Below are 7,947 nucleotides of genomic sequence, written 5' to 3'. Positions count from 1 at the left end.
ATGCATAATAATAAATCAACTGTTAATAAAAATTCAAATTTTTGAAATACAAAGGCTTTTCTACCTCAGGAATAGAATACCTTAACTGTATTTGGCAAAACTTTAAGGAATCTTTGGTTCTCAATGCTCTGCAGCTTGGTACTTTATTTGGCTTTTCAAACAATTTTTGATTCCAGCATCACTGATAAGTCTATTGTAGACGAAACGCGCGTCTGGCGTATATATAAAATTTTAATCCTGGTATCTATGATGAGTTTTTTTACAACCACTGGGTCGTTGCCACTGCTGGTGGAGATTTATTTCCCCGAGAGTATCACTAGCCCAGTAGTCAGCACTTTTGTGTTGACTTGAGTTATCATTGATATGTGCATACTTATAAACTAACTGTTCACAAAACATCAAATTTTTGAAATACTAAGGCTTTTCTACCTCAGGAATAGGTTACCTTAGCTGTATTTGGCAAAACTTTTAGGATTTTTTGGTCCCCAATGATCTTCAACTTCGTACTTTTGTTGGCCTTTAAACATTTTTTGATTCGAGCGTCACTAATGAGTCTTTTGTAGACGAAACGCGCGTCTGGCGTATATATAAAATTTTAATCCTGGTATCTATGATGAGTTTATGTATCGAGAACACTGTCGTGATATCACAAGAGCAGAGTTCATGTCTGCTGTGCTATCGGTGTTGGTCAGAACCACATGGTTATGCCACCATTAATCTCGCCAGTCAGAACTAAAGAAATTATTTGGCTAGTTTACATAAAAGTGTAAATGAATACTCTGAATCTAAATTAGAGATAGATGCAACATCTAGAATACATATACATCACAGCTTGGAATAATAGGTTTAATAAGCGCTCAACGGAATATAACTTCCGATGAATGGAAAAAAGACGAAAAAGAATATCGTCATACCAAGGGCATGATAGATGAGCGGAGAGAAGTTTGCTATCGATGTCGTATGCAAACTTTATTAAATCCAAATCGGGGGTGAAAGTGAGTGCTGATGAGTGTGTATGTACACAAGTGGAAATTGTATTTCAATAGACAAAGTCGAATTTGAATACCAATTTGCCGAGAAACAAAAATCAAATCCGCTGAAAATTATTTTGCGAAGTGACTATTTGCCATTTCAAAATCCATCCCTTCCTCTACCACTGAAATAATGACTCACTTGGAGAATCTCTTAGATCGGTCAGCCGTCAATCGTTAAGTTGGACTTTAAGTATGCGACATACTGGGTTCATCCCACCATATGCTGACCAACTCTGACTTGGTCTTGGCATACGTGTTATTGTCCACTTTAGAATCCTTAGTTACCTCTTCCTCTGGTTTTATGGCCCATGTGCAAAATCTGTTAGTTTGGTCAGCCGGATGAAGTAAAGTTTGACTATTTGACATAATCAGTACCTCACTTCATGCTGACAAAATATTGTATTGGTCTAGGGCATAGTTAGTTCTATGGGATATATGTGAAGTTAGAGGCCGTTTCGTTATTCGTCATTCGATATTCAATATCCAACCGGCTGCTAGCAGTCGGTTTGATATTGAAATTTGGTTAAAAATCCAAACAAAATTAAAATATTCGATAACTTTCAAAGCATGATTGTCATATATAACATTATAAGAGGAGTCAAAAGATATGTAAGAAATTGTCTAATGACCCCTTCAAGCTGTTGCAAACTCTCGTTGTCCTCAAATAAAAACCCTTATGTGAGTCGAGATTTGTGTTTATGAAATGTAGATCTTTATCAATAGAACGACAACAAAGATGTAACTTTAGATATATTATTTCTTAAAACAAAAACAAAACCCGATCACGCTAGAAACATTTAGAAATAGTTATGGAAAGACAAACATAAAAGACTTTTTAAGCGAAAACATACTGAAGACCTCTTAAATGACAGTGAGACACACCTGGTCTTTCAATGTTCATAAAATTCGACTACTAGTATGTATATGTTACAGTGAATCTGTATAATCAAGGATCATGTAGAATCCCTAAAATATAATCACTAGAAAAAACGTGAGGGATTATACAGAATAACTGAAATGATACTAAAATATATAACATATTGAAATATATTTTTAAAAAGTTAACTGTTACAGTAATATATCCAAATAATAACCTCAATATTTTAAAACGTTAGGCATAATATATTAATATGAAAGACACAAAAATATTGAAATGTCAAACACAATATATTTAAATGATAAGCACAATATAATTAAATGATATGCAAAATATATATAGAATAATTGATGTTTTGTTTTTAATACTGACTTTATCAGTAATAATATCAAGCGAGCCCTTTTTCATACTGATTGTATCAGTATTAATAATTTGAAGCGAACCCACACGGGCGGGTTGATAAAGTCAGTATGAAAATATTAAATGGCATAATGATTATCCTTTTTATCGTATTGTTTTAGTATTTGTTTTTAGGTTGAGAATATGAAATAAAATGAAATTGTTGTTATCAAAACTATTTCTATGGGTACAATCATTTTGACAAATGTAATAAAAGATAAGAAGTTAGCAATATCCTTTAACTCTACTTTCCGCTATATAGATGATGTTCTTTCACTAAACAATTCAAAATTTGGTGACTATGTGGAACGCATCTATCCCATCGAACTAGAGACAAAGGATACTACAGATACAGTTAAGTCGGCTTCATATCTTGACTTACATCTAGAAATTGACAATTAGGGTCGGTTGAAAACAAAACTTTACGACAAAAGAGATGATTTCAGCTTTCCAATTGTGAACTTTCCATTTCTAAGTAGCAACATTCCAGCAGCACCTGCATACGGGGTATATATCTCCCAATTGATACGATATTCCCGTGCTTGCATTTCCTATCATGAGTTCCAAATGGTGAAGTTGAAATCATCCCTTCGTAAATTTTACGGACGCCATCACGAATTGGTTGACCGTTATGGAATAACCATTTCACAAATGATATCGGATATGTTCCTTACGTCGTAACTACAATCCCCTTCTCTTTCATGAATGTGACCTACCGAATTAGACTATTTACCGGATTTGTAATCACATAAGCAACACGACGGGTGCCACATGTGGAGCAGGATCTGCTTACCCTTCCGGAGCACCTGAGATCACCCCTAGTTTTTAGAGGGGTTTGTGTTGTTTATTCTTTAGTTTTCTATGTTGTGTCATGTGTACTATTGTTTTTCTGTTTGTCTTTTTCATTTTTAGCCATGGCGTTGTCAGTTTGTTTTAGATTTATGAGTTTGACTGTCCCTTTGGTGTCTTCCGTCCCTCTTTTAATGTTATGCACAATGTTTTAAAAATAAACATTTTATTTACAAACTAAATTTGGATTGCATCTACTATTACACATTTGCCCTGCTTTTTACAGGCATATCTATCAAATTCACATCTGTTTTTACCACAATATCAACATTGAAAAAAACCTTGTCCGCCATATCAAATCAGATTTTACGGCACGTCTCAGAGAAATAGAGTTTTCAGTACAACAATCTAAAGGTACCAATGAATTGAAATCAGCAACCGCAAACTGATTGCTTGTATTAAAGATCCGAGCAGGATTCCATGATATATGGCAAGGCGATATCCTTCTTCAGTTTTTTCGTGAATAATGACCATTAGTTTTTGGGATCTCCCTTTCCTGGAACCACTAGTGTAATTGGTTTGAGAAATGCATATGTTGCATTTTGTTTTTCCTCTGCAATTTGCTTTAACTTTTGAGGATACGTTTTCTTCAACCCAACATAATGAGGTTCAACACTTGAATTAAGTATAAAGGGGAAAACTCATCACTTAAGATTCACATATAAGTAGATCAGGAATGAAAACTGTTTACTTAAAATAGTTTCAAGGAATAAGAAAAGAAAATGATAATTTGTCTATGTTAATTTGTTTCATCATCTTTTGAAGCTTTAATAAGGTGATTATCCCTGAAATCATATTAGGGAATTTGTAGAATAATAATTAAAATTATCAGTGATTATAAAAAATCACTAGTCATTTTCAAGGAATCTTTATAACACTAATTATTTTAGTGATTCTACATTATCCCTGAAAAATCAGGAATTCTACATAATCCCTGATTATAAAATTCACTGTAACATATATATAAAGATGCAATCAAAATGAATTTCAAGAATGATGTCATCTGTAGTATCTACGGAGGGCTTAAATTGTCACTTTTCAGCTTAAAACTGTCCAAAATTCAGGTTAAAGGACATTAGGCGATGTTAAGATCCCTGATCTCTCAATCTTCCCAATACTATGCAGATAATAAGTTCATATAAAGATAAAACGTGACTTTAATGCATTTGGGTAAACTTCTTGTCTTCTATGTTTACGGAGGGCTCAAAGTGTCAGTTTGATATTCAAAATATGCACGAAGGATAAAAGCCGATGCGACAGGTTACTCCAGTCACCCAACGTCAAAACAGTAGCACTACAAAAAATGTATACGCAAGGTAAAGTAATGTTTAGTGAAATGTCAAAAGGAGGGGGGGTCTCAATGTTTTTACAGCGGTCACCGGTAACTATAGGTTTTCACTATACTTTTTTAATATCGGACTGGCACTTTAAGCACTCAAAAAATATAGAAGACGAAAAGTGTAACCGATTTCCTTTTGATATCATAAATATCTATATACTAACTAGCTTTGTGTCTGAAATTTAGGAAGATTGATAAATCAGGGAGATCTAAATAAAAGCAACAGTAGTATACCGCTGTTCAAAACTCGTAAATCTATGGACAAAAAACAAAATTGGGGCAACAAACTAAAACTGAGGGAAACGCTTTAAATATAAGAGGAGAACAACGACACATACGACCTGTGCCCTTCTATCTTATTTTTTGACGATTGTTATTTGAAAAGTGACACTGTAAGCCCTTCGTATACATCGAAGATGATATTTCTCTTGGAAATCCTTTTCATAGCATCCGAATATATATAAACAAAAAATAGACAAACTTATCAAACTGTATGGATATTGAAAGACAAGGAGGGTCACACTGGTTTTTTTTCAGTTGTCTCCGGTAGATATTCACTATATATTTTGAATATCGAACTGGCACTTTGAGCCCTTCATAATTGTAGAACGAGAAGGATATTCAAATTCCTTATTATATCATGTATATCTATATATTAACCAACTCTATGTGTAATATTAGGAAAATTAATAGATCAGGACGATTTAGCCAACGCCTTGTACCCATCTATCTGAATTTTTACGATTTTCATTTGAAAAGTAACACATTAAGCCCTCCGTACATATCGAAGATGGTATTTTCTAGCAAATCCTTTTGATAGCATCTATTTATATACGAAATAGGCAAGATTAACAATGGTTAGGTATAGTGACAGACCAGGAGGTCTCACTCTAGCGATTTCTGTTAGATTTTCGCTTATATACTTTGATTATCAAACTAGCACTTTGAGTCCTCCGGAAATATAATTAATATTTAGTCAATCAAAAATATATTTAGGTTTGGCTTTCCATAACTTTTCAAATCATATTTTCTAGTCTTACTAGAGCGACGTTACTGTATTTTTTTTTTTAACTTTTTGTCAAAATATCATCTTTTAAGTGAACATCTCAGATTATATTTTTGTCATACATTGTAAAGACGAATATCCGATGTACGTAATGGTTTATATTTGAGGGCGAAGATTTACGATAACGTCAGCTTGTCGGCAAAAAGGATTTCCTACATCTCTTAATTTGAATTCCTTTTAACTATTACTATCATGCCGTTTTAAAATTGACTAATGTTTACTCATTTTCTGTGCTTAATCAACCCTTAATTTATTGATGATTCAGTGTAAATCATTTCACTAATGACATACTATCAATGAATGTTTTTTTCGATCAATGTGAATAGAGGCATCAACCTTTTTATTTACTTTCATTTTAATTGTGTTATAAGACGCAGCCCTTACAGAAAGTGGGATTGAAAGCTTGGCCCAGACCCTTTTATTCATGAAAATGCCCAGGTGGGAAAGTGCACCGGAAGCTGACAACAACATACTCAATTTCTCATTTTGGATCATTACGGGTGGTGGAGGCAGTCGCTTCACTTCCATCCCCCTACGGCAAAGTTCTTGACTGCAGGTGGTTAGATTGAAAGCTATTATCCATATCTTCAACTGGTATTAGTCCCTGGGTGGGAAAGTGCACCTGAAGACTTCACTGGCCATCCAAAGTCTGAGGTACATATACAGTTATGGGTATGGACTCATTTTTCAGTCTTTCTGTACAGTTCCATACGGCAAAGTTTTTTTCCCACACCTAGTGGGATTGAAAGCTTAGCCCAGACCCTTTTATTCATGAAAATGCCCAGGTTGGAAAGTGCACCGGAAGCTGACAACAACATACTCAATTTCTCATTTTGGATCATTACGGGTGGTGGCAGCAGTCGCTTCACTCCCACCCCCCTACGGCAAAGTTCTTGACTGCAGGTGGTTAGATTGAAAGCTATTATCCATATCTTCAACTCGTATTAGTCCCTGGGTGGGAAAGTGCACCTGAAGACTTCACTGGCCATCCAAAGTCTGGCTCTAACTCCAAATATGGACAATTTTATGCTAAGAGGGTCCTGGAATCTTTTGAAAGCTTTCGATGTGCTATTTGTTAACCTTTTCTTATTAACCGGACCAAATCACTACTTTACTTTAAAATTCATGACCCAAATTTTTTTACAGTGTGCTTTAATCCCCCTTCTTGCTATTTGAGGCATAAAACATGAAGAAATACATTTGGAAGGGGTATACAAAAAAAATGCAAGTAACACACTGTCCACACTAAGGACTATATTCGTAAGCCAGTATATAGTAATTCTTTCGAACATAATGTATTTCTTATTTCGTTTATTTGAAAGCTTATACGTTGTACACAGGAACGAGTTTAAGTCAACTCAAATTAAATAGTTATTCTATGCTCCGCACACAACAGTAAAGACCAGAATGTTGTCTGGTCTGTAGGTTTGTTCGTTCGTTCTTTCGTTTGTCCGTGTATCCATCCATTTATACTGTATTGGATTGAATCTAAGATGACGTTGTAGTCAGATCAAGTTGAAACTAGGTACACATGTTTATTAAAATATGTTCTTTTTAAAATTATTTACGGTTCTCTGAATATGAAAAATAATCGTGCGAGCAAATCCTCATAGACAAACACTGTCGGTTTTTTTTTCTAATTCAATTCGTTTACTTTTTATTCTCATTTCGTATCCGTAAATTACTCGTATATAACTATTATGTGATTGGGGGATATACGATCCGTTTTTAATATTTTATTTGCAATCCTTGTTTTTTGTTTACGATCTCGGTTAAGAGTTTGGAAAACCGAGAAAACGTAAAGAAGACCTCAAAATATAGTTTACATTTTTTCCAAACTGCCCTTCTCGATAGAGTAAAATACGTAGAGGAGCGCACTTGCCATTCTATAAATACATATATAATAACATAAACTATGTGTTTATGTAGGGGAATGAAAATCGTTCGCTAAAAAGATTGTTCCTTTGCTTTTTGTGTATTTTTTCGCTGTGCATTTGCTGATTAAAGATACCCTATCTCCTTTGTTTTTCTATTGTATTACGATATTTTGACTTTTTACGATTTTCTGGGACGTTCTCCCTTTACTGATTTATATTGATGCTGACATTTAGCAACCAAACTAGTCAGTCCATTAGGCTACAAACGACATTGATGTTGTAGTGTCCCATCGGACTTAATATGATGGATATCTCTAGTTATTTAAAGGTTAAAAAACAATATAAACCGTATTGGTAGCCAGATTTTATTTTTAACAAAACGTTGTTTCATTATGTCGTTTTGTGGTTTTTCTCGTATACCACATTATGATTCTTTGACAAGTTGATTCTCATTGTGTTCTTTAGCGGTCGCTAGAATTGGTCGCTAGCTTGATTGGTCGCTAGGA

Source organism: Mytilus trossulus, chromosome 1, assembly GCF_036588685.1.
Source record: "Mytilus trossulus isolate FHL-02 chromosome 1, PNRI_Mtr1.1.1.hap1, whole genome shotgun sequence".
Classification (NCBI taxonomy): Eukaryota; Metazoa; Mollusca; class Bivalvia; order Mytilida; family Mytilidae; genus Mytilus; species Mytilus trossulus.
The sequence above is the reverse complement of the archived record's forward strand: the minus strand, read 5'-3'. Positions refer to the sequence as shown.